This window comes from Ambystoma mexicanum, chromosome 3q (genome assembly GCF_040938575.1).
Source record: "Ambystoma mexicanum isolate Mex_15411 chromosome 3q, UKY_AmexF1_1, whole genome shotgun sequence".
Taxonomy (NCBI): domain Eukaryota; kingdom Metazoa; phylum Chordata; class Amphibia; order Caudata; family Ambystomatidae; genus Ambystoma; species Ambystoma mexicanum.
The window spans coordinates 613,466,471-613,487,976 of NC_090926.1; positions in this window are offsets into that span (position 1 = coordinate 613,466,471).

The following is a 21,506-nucleotide window of genomic DNA, read 5'->3' on the forward strand; positions in this document are numbered from 1 at the left end:
ATTCTCGTGCGTCCCACAATGGATAGCATATATACACAAGTTTCTGAGAGCCCTACTAGCAGTGGTATTGCTAGGATCCTGTGTTGTCAAGAAGATCATCACACAGTGCCAGAAAACTGCGAAGAAAGCCATAGGGATGAAAATAATGGTTGATGTCGAGCAAGGGTGGAAGCCCAGAGACCTGACTGATGAAGAAACAAGAGACTTTGTGAAGGCCAGCAAATTTGCGCCAGAAGGAACAAAGTTCACTTATCCAAATTAACGAAGAAGGTATGCAGGAAAATGGATCTACTGCAGCCCAAATGGACAATGCCAGCTAATGACCTGGAACAAAGATGAGCATGTGAAAACAGCAGGGAGTTTGAAAGGGGTGGTAAAAATATGGACCCCGAAGACTCACACATTCACACCATCATGTACAAACCCTGGAGACGATGAACATGACACTGAAGAATCAAAGGAAATAAATGCAAAAGAGATCGCAGAAGTGGTCGATGAACCGACCAGAGGGGGGAGTGTAGAGGAGGTCCCAGACATGGCCTGCACCCCTACCCCTCATTTCGAGGTAACAGGAGAGTACTCACCAAGGTATGTGACGTATGAGGAACAAATGAACCAACAAAGAGCTGCACTGGGGCTCTGCCCATCGTACATCAGAAGATCCATACCTGTTGAAGCGCCCATAACCAGACAACCCCGGGCAGCACGGTACCCTATCAGACAGCCGTACCAGTCACTGATACGAAACGAAGAGTACCTACAGACGGTCCATGAAGAGACCCAAAGAGCCTTAATGGAAGGCCAGTGGAAATGACACAAGGGCCTGGACAGACTCGCAAATGAATGAAAACAGCCATCGATGATAGCACGCCAATGCGAGTCGCTACGAAAATAAATGTCATGGACACAGAGAAGAGACGATGTCAAAACGTGAGGAAACTTTGCTACGAGACAAGATGGAAGCAACCAACCAGTTAAACGTGTGTAAATAGGCTTGGAACGCAAGAAGCTAAAGAAAACGATACTGCTTGCAATGCTTAGTAGAAGAATAGAGCGGCAAGCGCCAACCATATATCTACCTCAATAAGGCACATTATACAAGTGCAACTCCATTTTGTAAAAGCAGAAATGTACACAGGCTGTCAGTTTCGTAACCCAGCCAGAGGCAAGAGAAGGAGCAGAATCGAAACTCAACAAAGAGCGGCTCATGCCTAGGAAATTGAGGTCAACCAGAGAAAGGGAGGAGAGCGTCAGCTAACAAAACTCAAACTTCAGAGCATACCAGCCTGCCCATGAAGGTCAAGATAAGGGGGGCTCATGCAGGTGGCGAGGCCGAAACAGAATTAAATACACTAAAAGCTGGAAACTGAAGCAGATTCATGGTGAACTAACACGTGACCAGCCAGGCGCAAAGAGGTACCACCGCCTGATGTCATCCAGGACCCGAGGATGCCATAACTTTTCCTGACAAGGGGCTACAGTTTCGAGGCCATACCCAGCCAACTAATTGACACATAGCCCTAAGATACTGATTGATGGAAGGGAGGCAGGGTGAAACTTTGGACACCAGGCACCTGGGTGTCCATTCTGCATACTGCTAATTAAAATGGGGATTTATGTCTAGGGGTGTAACCTGCCCAATCACAATGGACCAAGTTATCTAGAGTCCTATATATCGTTGAACCAATGAGAGGTCGTACTTGTAATGACGTCTATCACGAGTGATGTAGTGGGATGGGGCGTAGACACCCACCCGATAAGAATTATCCAATCTGCATGCTCTTTTATCATATACAGATATAGCACCTATACTTAAGTTACCTTTCCTAACCAATTATATTGCATGTCGAGTTTTGTAGAATTAGACGTCAATGATGATGAATATTGCCTATAAGACATGCTGTTCAACTGAAGTTCGAGGAAGTCGGAGCGAGACGGGTGGTCACAACAATTCTGATTCCTAACTGCTTCCCTGTTTGATGTACTTGTCATTAAACGGACTTCCCTTTGCCAAACTACTGAGTCCTCATTATTGAGTCATGTTGGAGTAAGTGAATCCTGCACCCCCTGTCCTCACATGGTGCAGCTATCTTGTTTTACAGGTTCTAGAGGGTGAGCGCTGACCTATGGGTCCATCAGTGGATTTCACTCCTCTTGAACAGTGCGTAAGGCACCAGAGAATTATCTTCACTTTATGAATAAAGTTATGTGCATTGGTGCGCTTTATATATATGCTCTGTTAAACCTGCGTCATTAGAAATGTGTCTTCTGTTACCTTTTTACTCATCTAGAACAGTACATAGTTCCCCTAATAACACTATTGGAAATATTCAAGCCACCAAGCAATTGAAACCTGTTTCATTAACTGGAATCATCTATAATAGTTCGAAAAATATATCTCTGATCTGCATTGATAATATTGATCACATGAATGTGACTTTACAACTATTGAAGGTTAATGGTGGTTGGTCCATTGTTAATAATTTGAATGTGTGATCGCGCGGTCTGGGTGAGCAGATAGCCTCATTCTATATCATGTATAACAGTATTACAATTTGTGATTTGGAAGCCACATCTTCCTTTATGTATTTCATAAAAAACATTAATTTCATGTTCACAATTAGTAACAAATTTTAAGTATCGTAATTTGCATATCATCTATGACTCTACTTGTCTCAACAGGAGTGTAGGTCTTCCCCACGGATGCTTGTTTCTACTTTGCATAAACCAATGAAACATATATAAGCTTTATTGTCTTTTTGATGCTGTTGCTGGCAACGGGTTGCCAGTGGTAATCTGATATCTTGTGAATTCAAACTAGATAGATGTTCTCGTATACGTAACTCACGAATTGTACTCTCCACATAGATTTTACGGCATACACAAATAATTGCACATACTGCATATTTAGATCGGCAGTAGAGATGATGAATTATTAACAGTGGACCAACCCACATTAACCTTCAATAGTTGCACAATTGCATTCATGTGATAAATATTATCAACTTAATCACCTGGCTTCTGGGGCTCCATTCTCCCTGGCACATGTCATTCTCAGTTGGGTTGTCTAGATGTGCTTCATGTGAACCTTTTCCACGGGGATACCCCATTGAGCTCTGCTTAGAGTGTTTTTGCCCTGTTGATTGGTGGAATTCCTGTGCAGCCTGTGAAGCTGTGACATGGAGAGCACGTAAAGACTATCCCGGCTGAGAGAGATTGTTCTCCGTCATGTCACCTTAAGTCCCTTTCCCCCAAAAAATCAAAGGCCGAGAGTTCTGCTGCTGGGAGGGATGGGTCAGTTCTTAAGACCAGGGCTCGTCCCATAGACCATAGTGGTGTCACTGCTGCTTGCACTGGGGGGCCATCTGGCTCCAATTCTGGAATGGCTTTCGATTTCTGTTACCAGATCTACACCTGAGGGACCGTCTTTACATGATCAGACCACTAGACTCCCGTCCGAGGGCACCTAGCCTCTACGGGCTTGCACTGAGGTGTCCAGGAGTACCATGCATGGGCCCAAGAGTTTGAAATCTCTTCCTCTTAAGGGCCCTGTATTGGAAAAGCTTTACTGCACATGCCTTCATCTACACACTACCCTACGTCAGACAAAATGGCTGCTAGGCGGGAAGGTGGCACTCAGAGGTGCCTTCCTCATGTGATTCCTTGACGTCAGAGGAGGCAGAGGATTTGGGCAGCCACATGGGCTGCCTTTACGCAATTGGATTTCCCCTGATGATGCAGAGTCATGATTTGCTCCCAGAAGGGATTTTTCACCTATGCACACACATGATGGTGTTCCTACCCCATGTTGGCTAGTTCTCTTTGATCCTCTTGTGCTACGTAGACTCCTTTTTGGGGTCTACTCTTCTGCAGATGCAGGTGGTCTCAGCAGCATGCGAAGAGTGGTTCTTTAACCGTTTTGTGGGCTTGATGAAATTCCCTCAGGTGTCCAACATCTTGAAGGCCATCCTAAGTGAGATTATGCCACAGCCATTGGTTTTAGAACCCTCTGCGCAATCAGCCCTGAAGCCTCCTCCACCGGTTCCACCACAGATTCCGCCCACTCTCGCAGCGTATCTCGCCACCAAATCACCACACTGCCTGCCACCATGTCATGGGACCCCCTGGTGGCAGGCAAACCACAAGATATTCAGGGTGGTCAGGACACAGACAAGGAAGCAGATGACTACCAGTATTGCACTTAAGCCTTTATTGGTGGGGTTGGTGGGCCTGACAAAGTTCCTTGGCATTCTTGTCCCCGCTTCAACTGGATTAACATGAGGAAGGAGACCTGGTGGAGATCCTCGCCCTCAAAACAGCTGGAATGTCAGGATGCCCTTGCAGGAGGACGTCTTGCCAGTAAGATCAAAGGTCTGGCCAAAGCCACAAGCCAGATACCAGACGTTTGACACAGAAGGCACTTGTTTGTCAACCAATCCATAAACACAGTCCTCTTCGGTGGGTGCGACCTCGCGCTATACCAAACCCTCTTCACTGAACAAAGTGCGACTGGCAGGAGTATCCTAAACCGAGCCCGTTCAGACCTACCTATTAGCGCTATAATAATGTGTATTACTCTGTGGGGCTCCTCTCCCAGCACAACACTGGACTCAGTACCAGTCCCAACCATCCCCAAATCGCCTTCACAATGACCCCTTTGGGTCGCAACAGGAGTCGGCAATGCAAATAAAACACTTGTTACACTTTTCAAATCAGTCTCCTACGCATTTTTGGAGAGAATATACTGTCATACAGACTGGAATACCTGGCGTGATTGTGAAGGGTCTCATACCCATTTCTCATTTTCCCTGTCCAGGAGAGTGGGGCACTGTCCTTAGAGACCCCAGAGCACGAAGCAGGGTATGGCATAAATCTCCAATCAGGTGTGGACGTTCCACTTTTCTAGTGCTCCCATTCAACTGCCTTCATTGAGTTCTTCTCAACCTTGGTTTTAAGTAAGGACGACAAGCTTCAGGCACAAAGTGTACTGGAAGGCGGCATTTCATCTTAATAAAGGAAATGGCAATGACATTCTGGCTGCTGCCATCTCAGAACTTTGGAGAGAGATTACAGACTTGATGTCAGACCTCTGAGTAAAGAGGCATGCTGGACTTAAGGTTGGTTTGTAGAGGCGGGCTGGTAGCCGGGGCTTGTTGGCATCCTTGCTCTACCCCAGTGATATGGCCAGTTAAGGTATTTGCTTGAGTGCAAACATGAGGACTGCGGACTGGCTTTGTTACTTGGTTTCCATGGGGTTTTGGCTCGCTCGCCTGCCCTTCTCCTCCTCCAAGCTCTCTTTGCTTTCTTCAGATCAGTTTACCAGCACATCTTCTGGAAGTTGCTTGAATCGTGTGCAGCATAGGTACTTGCGACCTGGATCCGGCACGTTGCACCTATTCACAGATCTGTGAAATTCCAAAAAAAGAACCAGACAGACCTGAGAGTGGTATGCAACCTTTTCTTTCTCAACCTCATTTTAACCCTAAAAAATGTGAAGCTGGCGATGCCTGCCCAGATCATGGACTCACTGTATGCAAGGTACTTTCTGTGTGCTCTTGACCTGAAGGGCACATCCCTGCACGTCTTAAATGGGTGCCTAATTGACAATTCTTAAGGGTTTCAGTGCTAGGAGTGCATTTCATGTACAGAGTGATCCACTTCGATCTCAATTTGGTCTTCACCAAGATGGTGACTGCTCTGGCTGGCTCACTGAGTGTGAGAAGCCTGCATGTTTACTCATACCTGGACAACTAGCTGGTTCCATTCAGTTCAACAGGGGAGCTGATACAGACATTACAAATCTTGATGGACACTCTGTTTAACCTTGGGTTTTCAGGTAAACAGAAAAGTCAGAACTTTCACCCACTGGGACGCTGAAGTTCATAGCCCACAGGTGGGACACTCTTCTTGCACGGGTGTTTCCCACACAGGCGAGAGTGAGGTGCAACATGCATGCAGTCATTTATTTCCTGATCCGGGACCACACTCCGACTTGGTGGTTTCAGTGTCTTCTGGGGGTGTTTTTACAGTCATACATCTGTTTCTTTCGCCAGACACAACATGTGATGCATCCAGTTGCACCTTGCTCGTGACCAGGGATTCCTCCCTCTCTTAAAGAGCATCTTCTCTTGTTGTAAGATAGCACAAGTTCATGGTTATTGTTCCCTTCAGCCCTCACTGACACTTCCTGCAGACTCCTGTCTGGAAGGATGGGTTTCTACGCTGGATGGTAACTCAACACATGGGCTCTGGGCGGGATCAGACACGAAGACACAAACACATTTCCTGGAGCTGAAGGCAATATTATTGGTGCCCAAGTAATTTCTCCCACTCGTTGGTGGCAAGGTTTTGCTGATTTGGACGGACCAACGACTTTCATGTTTTAAGGCAACAAATAGGATGGGTAAATGTTCCCGGTACTCTGCCTCCTAGCGTTCAATATTTGTGACTGGGCTAATGCTCGATGGATTCGGCTCTGAGCTATCTACGGTCTAGGAAACTTTAACTCTGTGTTACGCTCAACTGGTATCCACGGGGACGCCCTTATGCCCTGGTTGCCGGATTCACCCTGAACCTTCCCGATTCTGGACGATGCCTTCTATGGCGGTCGGGCTGAAAACACAGGAGGTCTGGACTTAGGAACAGATTTCGTTTCCTCCCACCAGCCCCCTGCACTCGACCTGGTGGCTCACTCCTCACCTTGTTATGATGTCTGGCGTGCTCTCCATCCTGCCTTCTTCTGTGCAGGGGCACGTAGTTTTCTGCGGGTTGAAGAGACTGAGTTAACTTCACTGGTGCTAACCCATTCAAGTGTCTTTAAGGAGGTAAGTCTGTTTATAGCAGTCTTAAAATGTCCTTGCTTTCCTTTCTTGCTATTAATGTCTTTTCTTTGTTTGTTTCCCCTTAGGTGCACGGAGGTTCGGTGGGTCCGCTACTTCGATTAGGCTCCTGCTAGGATGATGGAAGCAGGAGCGTATGATCGATGGTAGGTTAAGCGCGAAGTGGGGCGCGGTAATGTCTTTTCTTGCTAACCTGTATTCTTTATTCCTTTTCAGATCGCGATGGTCTTTCTGGTCGTGTAAAGATTTCTGGAGCGGAACGGGTCAAGAAATGCCCAGCCAGGTGAGGAGTTTGTGATTACTGCCATGAATGCCATAAGTAACCTGTTTTAACATTGTCCTTCTTTCTCTCTCCATCCAGGTGCTTTGTTCCAGTGCATGCGTGATGTCCTGATGATGCTGCCGACTGGATGGAAGACCGCGAGCAGCAGGAGTCGATGGATGGAATGTTGCAGGTAAACAGAGACTGCTAATGATGTTCTTTTGTCTCCTCTGCAGGTCCGCTATTGAAGGATCGCCGGGTACTGGTCTCTGAACACGATGAGCGTCACGCTGCTGGTTGCAGAATAACGCGAAGCACGTTCTGTAGCTTGTGTGTGGTTTATATAGCCCTCTGTAAAGTAGTCCAGGTAAAGTAGTCCGGGCTACCACACCCTAAAACACTCCACCGCACAGTTTGTTTCTTAGGAACTAGACTGTGTGGTTGCCTCCATGTTGGCTGCAGACCTTCACAGAAAAAGTAGTCCCAATGACCCAATCTGAACATGAGCCTGGCGCCAAAGGCGCCAGGACTGACTCCAGGAGAGTCTATGATGATAATGCAAGGCCCTAGGGGCCCCAAGTGAACCCTGAGTCCTAACCCTACCTGGCATGTGACCATTCCAGTGGGGTTTTGGGTCACGGGTCGTGACAGCACTCCCCCCAAAGGCCCCTCCTAAGGTGATTCTCCTGCCTGGTCCAGGCTTGTCTGGAAAGTTTCGATGAAACGTTCTAATTAAACGCGGTGCATGAATGTTCTCACTAGGTTCCCAAGATCTGTCTTGAGGGCCGTAACCCTTCCAATTGACTAGATAGTATAGTTTGGATCTGGTATATTTGGAATCCAGGATTTCTTTCACTTCGAATTCGGGTTTTCCATCGATCATTATGGGTTCAGGTGGTGGTTTAACTTGTGTACCGGGGTGTACTCGTTTTAGCAGTGAGACGTGGAATACTGGGTGAATTCGCATGTTGGCTGGTAATGCTAGTTTAACTGCTGCTGGGTTGATGATGGCTTGAACAGGACAAGGTCCCAAATAGCGAGGGCGAAAAGTCTGGGTTCCTTTTAGCGGTATGTATTTTGATGCTAGCCAAACTCTGTCTCCTACCTGATAGTCAGGGCCCTTTTTCCGATGTTGGTCAGCAAACCTTTTTTGCTTGTTCTTGGCTTGGATTAACTGTTCTGTTGCCTTTTTAAAAGCCTGAGTGATGTTTGCATGAAGAGTGTTTACAGCCGGCATTTCTAGACTGGGAGGGCTGTCAAGTTCGGAAGTACATGGATGTCTGCCGTAGAGGGTGTAGAAAGGTGTTTGAGTAGTACTGGAATGCATCGTTGTAAGCATATTCGGCTATCCATAATAGATCTCTCCAGGTTCCTTCGACTTGGTGCAGCATGCACTGTAGGTATTGTTCGAGAGTCTGGTTGGTCCTCTCATTTTCACCATCCGTTTGGGGGTGATGGCTGGTGGATAGCCGGATGTCGATGTGAGCCACAGCGCAGCATTTTTTCCCGAAGTTAGATACGCATTGGCTGCCTCGATCAGAGACCAGGACTGAAGGGAATCCATGCAGTTTGATAATGTTTTCCAAAAACACCTTTGCTAGATGGGATGCATCCGGAAGGCCTTTGAAAGGGATAAAGTTTGCCATTTTAGAAAATAAGTCTACTACTAAAATGGTATTGAACCCTTGGCTGGGAGGTAAATCGGTAATGAAGTCGAGAGAAAGTGTGTGCCATGGTGCTGGAGGTATTTCTAATGGTTGCAGGAGGCCAGCTAGTTTTTGCTTCAATTACTTGTTTTGTGCACACACTCCACATGACGGAACTTATTGGATGACGTCTCAACGCCAAGTGGGCCACCAATAATTGCATTTCACTTTGGCTAGAGTTTGGGCGATTCCGGGGTGACCCTCCGTCAAAGAATCGTGATAGTCCGAAATGATTTGTTTATTGTAGCTGGGTTTTAGGCACATACAGGCGTTCATCAAAATATGGCAGTTGATTTTTAACGGTGTTTTGTTTTCCTTTGGTATGCCATTCCAGTAACTCGCTCGGGGTTATTTCATGTTGGATCACGTTTCTAAGCTCAGTTTGTGTTAAAGCTTGGTGAGGCCTAAAAGCTTGTCCTCAGGTATAATGGCCACTGGATCTGGGGTTGCATATTCTTTTTCATCGATGCCCATGTGAGATAGTGCGTCAGCTTTCCCGTTTCTTACGCCTGGTCGGTAAGTGATTACTTAGTCATACTCGGCGAAGAAAAGGGCCCATCGTAATTGGTGCGAGGATTGTGCTTTTGCTGTTTTTAAATATTGTAAGATCCGATGATGTGTGATTACAGTGACTGTATGCCTGGCACCCAAGAGGTAATGTTGCCATGCCTTGAAGGCGGATTTTATAGCAAGCAGTTCCTTATCGGTGATGGCATAATTGAGTTCAGGGGGTGTGAATTTTCGCGACCAGAAGGCCACGGGGTGCAATTGGCCAGTTTCAGGGTCTTTCTGAGAAAGAACCGCCCCCATAGCTATGCTGGAAGCATCCGTTTCCACAATGTAAGGAAGATCTGGACAAGGGTGTCGTAAAATCGGGGCTGAGGTGAACCTTTCCTTAAGTTCTTCGAAGGCCTTTTCGGCGTCTTCTGTCCACATTAATTTTTTATTGTTTTTTCGTCGAAGTAAGTGATCGGATGCACAATCTGAGAGAAGTCTGGGATGAACCGACAGTAGAAGTTTGCAAATCCCAGCATGCTCTGGACCCCTTTTAACGAGGTCGGAGAGGGCCATTTAAGAATGGCATCCACCTTGTCTGCATCCATTCGAATGCCTTTCGGAGTAAGAACGAAACCAAGAAATTCTACTTCGGTTACGTGGTTCAAGTTTTGCGTATAGTCGATGTTGGCGCAGTTTGGCAAGGACAGCGCGGATATGCTTGACATGGTGTTGTTTTGAGGTTGAATACACTAGGATGTCGTCTATGTAGATCAGGGCGCAAACATCGATCAATTCCCTTAGGACGTCGTTCATAAAGTATTGGAACACCGCCGGGGCATTGCAAAGCCCGAAAGGCATTTCCTGGTACTCAAACAACCCATATTTGGTACGGAAGGCTGTTTTCCATTAATCTCCTTGTTTAACTCGGACCAGGTGGTACGCTCCTCTGAGGTCTAACTTAGTATAAATCTGGGCATCTTTGACTTGATCCAGCATCTCGGGAATAAGGGGCAAGGGGTAACGGTTTCTCACAGTGATCTGGTTCAGGGCACGATAGTCAATACAGGTTCTCAAGTCCCCTTCCTTCTTTGGTACGAAGAATAGGGGACTGGCTGCCGGTGATTTGGATGGGCGAATTAACCCATTTGCCAAGTACTGGTCCAGATAGGACTTTAGATGCTGGTTTTCTAGTTCTGTGAGCACATAGATTCTGCCACAAGGGATCTGTGCACCAGGTATGAGGTCAATGTGACAGTCTTAGGACCTATGCGGTGGTAGTGTATTAGCTTGTTCCTTCTGGAACACATCCTGGAAATCTTGATATTCTTCAGGGAGAGTACTAGTTGCGCCAAGTGTAGATATGCCGATTCTAGGACTCGTAGGAACCTTGAAACTGGATTTGTTTTCTTGGAAATAACAGGTGGAAGCGCAATCATGAGGAAAAGTCAATTTTCTTGCACGCCAATCTATCCGAGGGTTATGAGCAACTAACCCTGGCATCCCTAATATTAGCTGAAACTGAGGCGCCTTGATGAGATCAAAGGAAATTGATTCCCGGTGTCCATCCTGGCACAGCAGGGTTGTTCCAGCTGTACATTGGGTTACTGGTCCGGAAGCAATTTCAGTCCCATCCCCGTGGTTACCTTTTCTGTGTTCGGCTTAAAACTTAAGGGAAGCCCCATCTGTGCGGCCAGATCTCGATCAATATAATTCCCAACTGCTACGCTGTCTATGTAAGCTTCAACGGAATGCATCCTTGAAGGTTGTTGGTGATTGATTAGGATAACTGGTATTGCAAAATGTGAGGTCGGTGGCTCATTCTTCTCACTCGACAAACTGACCTCTACTTTTGTCGAGCTAGGCAGTTTTCTGACTCCTTACGCTCATCCTTTTCTGTAGCTCCCACAATTCGCTTGGGGGGTTTTATCAGAAAGTCTTTTAGGAAGTGCCCCGATTGTCCGTAGTACAAACATAACTGCTGTTGCCTTCTCTTGTCTCTTTAAGCTTTTGTTAACAGTGGTCGTATGCCTCCGATTTACATTGGCTCTGTGGAATTCTCTGACATACGTGGAGTAGCATCCTTGGTTCGTAGATACACAGCCCGTGTACCTGATCTGGACCGATCTGCTTTCCGATCTTGTAGTCAATGATCTAGTTGGACCACCAGGTTGATAAATTCACTACAGTTTCTAGGTGGATCAACTACCTGAGTCAAGACGTCCTTTAATTCCCCTCAAAGGCCTTGGTGAAACAATGTGGTTCTCTTGTCTTCAGGCCACCTGGTTTCGGCCCCTAACCTATTGAAGGTTGCTATGTATGTTAGTAAGTCCTGATTCCCCTGCCGGAGTGATAAGAGTTAGTTGTGTACAGCTTGTTCATAGGTGTGTCGAGCAAAGAGCTTTTCCATTTCTCTTTGGAAGCCCCCAAAGTCACGCAGTAACAGATCCTCATAGCTCACAAGTGGCACTGACCAGTCTGCTGCACTACCACTCAGATATGACAAAATAAATGATACTCGTGCCTGACCGTCAGGGAATGTGCCCGGTCTGCAGAGGAAGTGAAGGCGACATTGATTCATAAATGCAGCACACTTCCTTGGGTCACCTGAAAACTTTTCTGGCTGTGCTAACGGTGTTGTTCCGTGTAAGGTGATATGTACTGGAGTGGCAGACGACGTGGTTGCCTGTCCCGGTGGATTTGACCCAGGTAATGGAGCTTGTCCAGCCTGTGATTGCAGTAATTGCCTGTTGATTTCTTCGGTGCGATCCTTGGTGACGACAAGATCCCTTCGCAGGGTATTAGTCTCTTGCCTAGCCGAATGCACTTCGGCGCGTAATTGTCCGAATAACTGAGCCAGTTGGTCCATTTCTGAAGTCTCCATGGCGCCCAGGTGAATAATGTTATGAGGCTTTGCGTTCTGTTACGCTCACCTGGTATCCACGGGGATGCCCTTATGCCCCGGTTGCCGGATTCAGCCTGGACCTTCCCGATTCTGGACGATGCCTTCTATGGCGGTCGGGCTGAAAACACAGGAGGACTGGATTAAGGAACAGATTTTGTTTCCTCCCACCAGCCCCCTGGACTCGACCTGATGGCCCACTCCTCACCTTGTTATGATGTCTGGCGTGCTCTATGTCCTGCCTTCTGTGCAGGGGCGCGTAGTTTGCTGCAGGTTGAAGCGACCGAGTTAACTTCACTGGTGCTAACCCATTCAAGTGTCTTTAAGGAGGTAAGTCTGGTTATAGCAGTCTTAAAATGTCCTTGCTTTCCTTTCTTGCTATTAATGTATTTTTTTGTTTGTTTCCTCTTAGGTGCACAGAGGTTTGGTGGGTGCGCTACTTGGATCAGGCTCCTGCCAGGATGATGGACGCAGGAGCGTATGATGGATGGTAGGTTAAGCGCGAAGTACGGCGCAGAAATATCTTTTCTTGCTAACCTGTATTCTTTATTCCTTTTCAGATCGCGATGGTCTTTCTGGTCGTGTGAAGATTTCTGGAGCAGAACGGGTCAAGAAATGCCAAACCAGGTGAGGAGTTAGTTATTACTGCCGTGAATGCTGTGAGTAACCTGTTTTAACATTGTCCTTCTTTCTCTCTCCCTCCAGGTGCTTCGTTCCGGTGCATGCGTGGTGTCCTGATGATGCTGCCGACCGGATGGAAGACCGCTAGCAGCAGGAATCGACGGATGGAAAGTTGCAGGTAAGCAGAGACTGCTAATGATGTTCTTTTGTCTCCTCTGCAGGTCCGCTATTCAAGGATCGCCGGGTGCTGGTCTCTGAACACGATGACCGCCACGCTGCTGGTTGCAGAATAACGCGAAGCACATTCTGTAGCTTGGGTGTGGTTTATATAGCCCTCTGTAAAGTAGTCCAGGTAAAGTAGTCCGGGCTACCACACCCTAAAACACTGCACCACACAGTCTGGTGCTTAGGTACTAGACTGTGTGGGTGCCTCCATGTTGGCTGCAGGCCTTCACAGAAAAAGTAGTCCCTTCAAGACAATGTCCCAATCTGAACATGAACCTGGCGTCAAATGCGCCAGTACTGACTCTAGGAGAGTCTATGATGATAATGCAAGACCCTACGGGCCCCCAAGTGAACCCTGAGTCCTAACCCTACCTGGCATGTGACCATGCCAGTGGGGTTTGGGTCACGGGTCGTGACACTCTGAGGCAGACAGGCTGAGTAGACTGATATAGCCAGTTGTGAATGGAAAATTTGCCAGAGGACGGTTCAGGGGGATCTTTGGGGATACCTGGACATAGATCTCTCTGCTATGTAGTACAATCCAGAATGTGGCCAGTTTGCATCCTAGGGGGACCAGGTTAATATCTCCCTAGGTAACGAGGGTGAAGTGGAGGGTAGCTACAAGTGCATTTAAACATTCTTTTTTGACACCCCTCTGAGAGTGATTAGCAGGTTTCGGTTATCCAAAGGATGCATAAGGATCTTACAGGACCTGTGTCATGTAGTTAGGGTCTGGTTTTCAGACTTGGAGATCCTCGTGACTCGGGGTCCAGATCTCCCTTATTCATCACAGGACCTCTAACAGGGGGGCAGTCCTGCATCCATTCCCGCAGTCTCTTGTGTTAGCAGCCTGATTCCTGAGGACTTGACTTTAGCGCACCTTGGTCTCTCACAAGGCAATCTGCAGACCATTCCACAAGCTAGAAGTCAAACGGAAGCAAGTGGTCATGGTTCCTCCTGGGGTTGATCCACTGTCATGCTCCCTGGACAATGTCCTTTCCTTTCTAACACAGTCTGGTGGGCAGATGGACACTGCATTTTTCGTGGCCGCCATTGGGTCGTACAGGTATTCCTAGTCTCAGATTCATTCTTCAGCTAATCCTGTTAAGAATAGAGACTTTGAGGGCCTGAGGGGACTGTTTCCACCTGTTCAAAGGACTCACCCAGTTTGGGATTGTAATGTGGTTCTCTCAACCCTAGCCTATAAGCCATTCAGGACCATGGCTTCATTCGATATTAAGCTGGTCACCTGGGAGACTGTGTTGTTGGTGTTCCTGGCTTCTGCCAGAAGGGTCACTTTGATCCAGATAGTGCTGTCCTCTGAATCATACACAGCATTTCATAACAATAAAGTGGTGTTATGCACACATCTCTCCTTTCTTCCAAGGATGGTTTCAGAGTCCTACATGAATCAAGAAGTAATTTTACTAACTCGTTTCCTTAATTCACAGTCCGAGGCTGACAGGGTTCTGCATTGTCATTGCCAAGCGACTAGGCATTCAATGCTAGGTTGATGGTGGTAGACGTTCTGCATACATACAAGGCACAGAAGTGAGATCCCCCACACAGGATGTCGCTTCTGTGCCTTACATGTGCGCATTCAGTGATGGCAGCGGCCATGGAAGTTGCCTTTTAGTGTCAAGTATCCTGGGGTGTCCTCAGCAGAGAAGTTACGTGGGCAACTCCCTCAGATTTTTGTATGCATTATTGCGTGGATGCCTCTTGTTGCTCCAATGCCACATTTGGGGTGTGCAATATTGCACCTTTACATTTAATGGGGAAGTTCTTGCTTTGCAGTGAAGATGGCTCCGGTCAAGTCTCCTGGTGGGGCTGACATACAATATGGAGGAAAGCGAACTATGCACCAGAAGTACATTGAGTTACTTTCCGTATGGTGATTAAAGGATAGCAGTGTTTTGAACGCAATGGCAAAAAGTGGTGAGATTGGACATTCCTGCTGAGTGCCCTGATGCAGAGGAAGGGAGAAGAAATCTATTAGTGCACAACCTGACAACCAGAAACATGTATAAGAGCTTTTTACAGCTAAGGAAATGACCAAAATGTAAGTGTTAGTAGCCAATAAAAAGATCCAAGAGGCCACAGTTGGATGCTTTCTCAACAGCAAGATATCAGCAATCGCTGAGAACTTGGTATCCAATTGTGACTTGATGCAGAATGATCTCCTAATATTCAACACCGTTGACCAATGAGGTCTGAAACCAGAATGATCCAGATGAAGTGTAAGTGATTTTAACCCGGCACTCCACCTAAGTCAATGCCTAGCGTGTGATGCACAGCTGAAACCCTTAATTATATATTTGTGTCTATAAGTTTTTTTATTTCTGAATGATGTACCGTTATATCACGCCCCTCTCTTTGAATCCCCCCGGTCTCACTGAACCAGGAAGCAGGCTGTTTTGCAAAGTTAAAAGATTTGTTTATGAATTTGAACTATATATATATCACACTATTTAATATTTATACAAGGATCACCATTGGGGTGATGTTACAATCAACAATCTCTTTAATCAGAAGGAGTATGGATAGGAAAAATAATGCAGCATAGAATAATACTTGGTGTGGGTTCAGTCAAGTGCAATGTCACTCTTTCCCCCTGCACACTACTCAATCCATCCAATATGCAAGATAAAGAGATGGAAGAAGAGAAAACAGGCTTCAGGAATACAAACTCAACAAATACAGTTTCAATCCCAACTTCTCCCAGCAAGCATAGAGAGAGAAACAGGAATGATTGCAAACAGGTCACATGCTTTTGAATGTGGCTTTGAATGAATGGTTAAAAACACTGAAAAATGGATTTAATTCACTAAATAGGTTTCAATACTAGTGGGATCCGCTTGGTATAGTTTCAGGTAAACACTAGCAATGATGATTGAATAACTAGCAGGTTGAAAACTGAATTCTGAGGTCAGATTCAAAGAACAGCTGTTTTACACGTGATGAAATTGAGCCAAACGAACAATTGGGTTCGTTGGAAAGCTGAGGATGTTAGCTTCAATTTGACACTTGAATTCTAGCATGCACGGTACGGAAGTTATGAAAGTTTTAGTAAAGGTCAGTTTTTCTCAGAAAGAGTCAAAATTTGCAAATGAAAGATGCGCTTTTGAATGTACAACCAAGATTTTCTTTACACTAGGGAGTCTGTGAAGATACAAGATACCCAACAGTACAGCCACCAGATCAGTGACGCCTCTGTCTGGCTTTTGCCTGCCGAGATACTTGTCTTTCTGCAGCAAATATATTAGCGCAAAGATGATTTAACACTACTATTATCAAAGGACTATGGGAATGAGAGAAAGATTCAGGAAAACAAGAGGATTTTCTACAATGCAGTTCTGGATATGATGGAATGGTTTGGATAGGATTACTTAAGGATAATATATACTCACTACTACTGTTTGAAATGGGCCCGTCAAGGATCTCGTCAAAGATTTCTGGACTGGAATTCTGCTAGCCCACCGGACAGGATTCAGGGTGCTAGGTTCTGCACTCAGCACAGCACTCTGGACACTGCACAGCACTCTAGACTGGATCTGACGGGTTGGTTCTGGGTTGCAGCTATCAGGTTACAGCTCTGCTCTACTGGTTTGGATCTCTGGATTCTAGCAAGAATTCTTGGCGAGAAAGCAGAAACAGCACAGCCAGGCTGTTCTTTTTGTTGTGCCCCTTGGAAGTCTGGGGGTAAAATCAGGTTTCAAGATTTTAAAAGGCCAGCTGAGAAGGGTTCAGCTTTGGAATTGGGCATCTCTGCTTTCAAAGTTCTGGAGTCTCCCGCAAAGTGCTTCACCAGTAATCAGTTGATGGGTAAATCTGTGTGTCTGTAGGTCCTAAGCTGTCTCTATTTATGTATTTTCCTAAGGGGTAGGTAGGCTGAATTATACTAGGCACACCCTCTAGGAATCCTATTGGTTAGGGTCTGTCCTCTCTCCTGATTTGAGAAGGAACTCTGGTGCCATGATGATTCTGTATTTTACAATCCAGGGAGTGCCTCCCCTTTGTTTCTGTACAGTAAATCTATTTTTCACATAAAGCATATTTACAATATAACCAACTTGCTAACAATATATATTTACATCACAGATTTAGTAGAGCAAGTATCCGTCCGAGTCCCATCTCAGTGAGAGCTTTAGTTCAGATTTGACAGTTTTTCGCGCTTTTGGTTGGGTACCCAATGTCAGATTTGTCCACATTTTTCTACATATCTGCGCATGACATCTGGGCATAATCCTGTGAAGTTTCATATTTCTAGCATCATCACAATTGCGACAAAATCACAATTTCTGTAGTCATGTCTCTGAACATAGCACAGGATTCAGAGTAGTTTCAAACTGTGAGCAGAATTTTCATGTTAACAACCTATACTCTACAGATTTTTACAAATTTTGCAAAGTTCTCTGTGAGTCTTTTTCAAAAAGATACTTTCTTGTGGTTTAAGATACACATATCTGTCTGGTCCCGCCCCCAAGGTTTTGCTGGGCCAAAAGCAATCCAGGCCTCTCTTCCTGCTGGCTGTAGTTTCTGTTGACACTTGAATTTGCATTCCCTTTCAATCCAGGAAGTCTATTGTCTCTCCCCAGAGCACAAAGCAAAATCTCCTCCCCCCTCCATTAACATCCAACTGAGATTTCCTGGGCAGAGAGCAAAAGGAAGGCACCTTTATTTGGGGCACGCTGTGGAATTTGCCTTTGAAGTTCTGTGGCTGGCATCAGTTCACTTTAAAACACTTTGTTTAAAATAGTCTTTGCTAAAATAAACTTTACATTTTCAAAAGTAGGCACACAGATCTCTAATTCCAGTCTTTTTAAAACATAGAAATTGAATAGTAGCAACCTATATTACTTTTGATGGCAAGTCTCTTCTTTTCAACAATTTGATTTTAAGGTACAAGTTTAAACTCCCAGTGTAAATAAGTGACAGCTTTGATACAGGCGGCCCGCGGTACTGCGCCCATATCTGACAGATTTTCCCAGGCAAGCACCTTTTTTAATGTGTATATTCTTGCAATGAAATCTGCTTCTCCTGACATTGTGGGCTTATGGGGATTCCTTAAATAAGGTGATGGTTAACACCCAACAAGGATGTTGGATCTTTTCTGATGTTTGGGAACCATTATTTTGCAATTTCCACAGCTACGGAAAAGCGGATTTTAGAGCACCTCTGGGTTTTCCTGGCCATGAAGCACTGCCTCTTCAGGTAGTTCCATTTCACTCTGTGGGCAACCCAATGACAGGTTTTGGCAGTGTGGTCTCCTGTTCTACCACTGACACAGGAAAAATAGATTGGCAACCTACTTTTCCGGTTTCCCTACGCACTTCTCAGAGGTTTTTAGCGCGCATAGGGCTTTTTGGTGGCCATTCTGTTGTTTCTGGTGAAAGCAGCACACAGTGATGTCGCAGGGCAGAGCCTAGTGGGTCAATGCATCCCACAGAAGTAACTGTGTGGAAGAAGTCTAGTAGTGCGAGTCGCCTTGCAAACATGTTTGCATCAACATTTATAAACGCTAATGGCTGATGTGAACTGCATCTAGTGGGGGAGTTATTAATCTAAAGTAGCTTGTTGCTTCAAAGAGAGAGGGAGAAAGCGTGCCATCATCATGTGATTATTGCTGTAACGTGAGCAGAAAGGGAGCTAACGTTGCTTTAAATTCTTTGTAGAATTCAGCTACCAACCCATCAGAACCAATGGCCTTACCAGTGGGAAGATCCATAGCAGTTAACAATTTGGCACTGTTAACAGGCGTGTCCTGAGCAGTCAAGCCCTCCAGAGAAAGAACAGGCAGGGGGATATCTGCAAGGTAGTATAACATATCAGCATTAGTGAACATGTCATGGTTAGCATATAAAGAGTTATTAAAAGCAGGAATGAACACCTTAATTCCAGATGAATGATGCTGAAGAAAACCATCTTCCTCTTCCCCTGAATAGTGTGGTGGCAAGAAAATGTAAGTTTTCTCATTTCTATGTGCCCAGTAATGCATTTGCTGAACAGACGATCAGTCACAGCAGCCATGTTAATCGTCGCATTATTGCTATAACTGCATTGTCCTACGTCATTCTGCGCATGTCCTACCTGAAGAGACGCTTCATAGAGTACTGCGAGGTGCCCCTGATTTTATAGTCCTTGCTTCTGAGGTATATCCTATTTGGCATAACTAAGCATGATTTGGGGCCTCATTATGACATCGCTGGTAGCCGTGCCTGTAGTACAGGCACGGTTGCTGCCGGTTTAATTTTTTCTGGCACCCGCAAATGTCCAATTACCGGGTCATTACGGCCCTGCCGGACCCGGTAATTGCCTATTTGCGGGCGCCGGTAAAAAGATTCTCCCCATTCCCATTCGGCCCCATAGGGCCGAATGGGAATGGGGAGGTTGGATGCACCGGCACCGTTTATAACGAAAGAAAGGCACCCGCGAGCACAAATCGTAGTTTGCTGGCCCGGGAACTATGGTACCGGCAAACTTACCGGTACCGAAGTTCCCGGACTGGCAAATTTATAATGAGGCCCTTAAAGTGCTGCCTCACCAGGCAAAGCAGCTTTAGCACGTAGGTTTAGCAACAGTCGGCGGAACTTGTCAGATTGAACCATGAGAGAACTGTGAAAGTAGCATGAACTGCAGAGTCTTCTGTTAGTTGCAGATTTTTCTCACCCAGGCATGAGAACGCTGTAAATGTCTAAGGCTCGTACTCTGAGAACCATGAATATCGTGCTGAAACTGTTGCCTGTTAATACCATGCGAAGCTCGAAATTCCCCCTCTTATAGAAGAACATGTCCGTTTTACTATATAAAAACCCTGCACACCCAGGAAGGGTCTTGTACAATCGCTGTTTCTCTGTCCTGTGAAGTCTCTGTATGCTGCCATGCCGATTGCCCTTAAATACGCTTACTAATATACCTGGAGTCTATGATATATTTTTCCACAACAGGATTGGTGGCAGTGATATCGGAATCCTGCTGCCCTGTGGTGAAATCATAGGGGTCGCTGAATGTGACTCCCAGTGATCCCCGAGGACCCAGGTAAGATGAGTTTGTCTGCAAGTGGGGACCGCTGGCAGGTGCACATGTGGAATCGGGGAAGTAGGCAAAGCAGATACGGGGAGAAGCTGACTGGAAATCCTAGGTTGGTCAGTGCAGTTAATCACATTTGCTATCTGTCATGTGGGTCCTGTTAATGCGTTGTCTCTAGTAAGAAACGGGAATCTAAAATCTGAAAACTGTCTGGTTAAATCAGGAACAAGGAGGGAATGTACCCTGCCTATATCTGTATTTGTCTTGAGAAAAGGTCAAGCGGCTGGCTACCACAACAGGAAAGTAACCTCTATCTGTAACATCTAAGCAATGCACCCATAAATGACACTGAACTAGATCAAATAAGGCTGATGACTGTTAGAGTAATACAGACTAGGGTCTTCAGTACGTGCCACTGGTTTGAATGTGAAGAAAATACCAGATGCTAGCCCCACTTTCTGGTCCTATCGAAATCCTTTCCCTTGCCCAGAAACCCTACATGTGTTGTTTCTCTCTTCCCTGTCCTAGTACAGGACCTGTAACAGGCTTTGTTTCCTCTGTATATGTGTCTTGTCTACAACGCTTTCCTACCCTGTCTCTGGTAAAGCTAGATGGATACTCTGTGTAACGGAGGGTGTGACCTATGACACATTGCCTCGGCATGAAGCAGCTATCAGGGTGTAGATTTGGCCAACAATGACAGGCATTTCCATAACGTGGGAGGAACAGAGCTTGTGTGACTCCACGCGAATGTCTGAATAGACACTGTTAGCCCGCCAGATAAGAACCGAATCTGGCCTTTTTATGCAGTGAAATCTTGCAAATACTCCTACTTTCATTTTTCCTTGCGTATCATTTACGCCAGCTGGCCACAGCATTTATTTGTGACTATGCCTTTCTTTCTCCAGTAGATGGCAGTCAAACATTTATTCAGCTCATAATGATGCAAGCCTTGTCGGATTGTTTGGCCACACCTGAGTTGACTATCTGGGTGGGCTGCAGTGAAGAATCGGGGCTTTCTTGCATACAGATTGACACAGAGGCTGACTATTTCTCCCTGAGCTCTCATGAAGGGACCCAAACCCTCTCCACCTTGTTGCAGGCATGGCAAGTAGATGCACAGTCACTGAGCTCAGTCAGGGTGGGAACAGGGTCATAACTCCTGAAGCTATTTTCCATTACCTTATTATATGTGACTTGATAAACGGTAAGAGGCTGGCATAGGCACCATATTATTACTTGCAGGAACACATAATGGGGTAAATGTGCTTGCAGTTACCTCAAACACAGGCTTAAACTGCAAGCATTTGACTTGTTCATATTGATGAAGATTAAATTAACTACTTTCTGACAGTCGGCTTGAAGTTACACCTCTTGATCAATGCAAAAGAACAGAATGTTTACATTGAAACATGCTTAAGTGATGT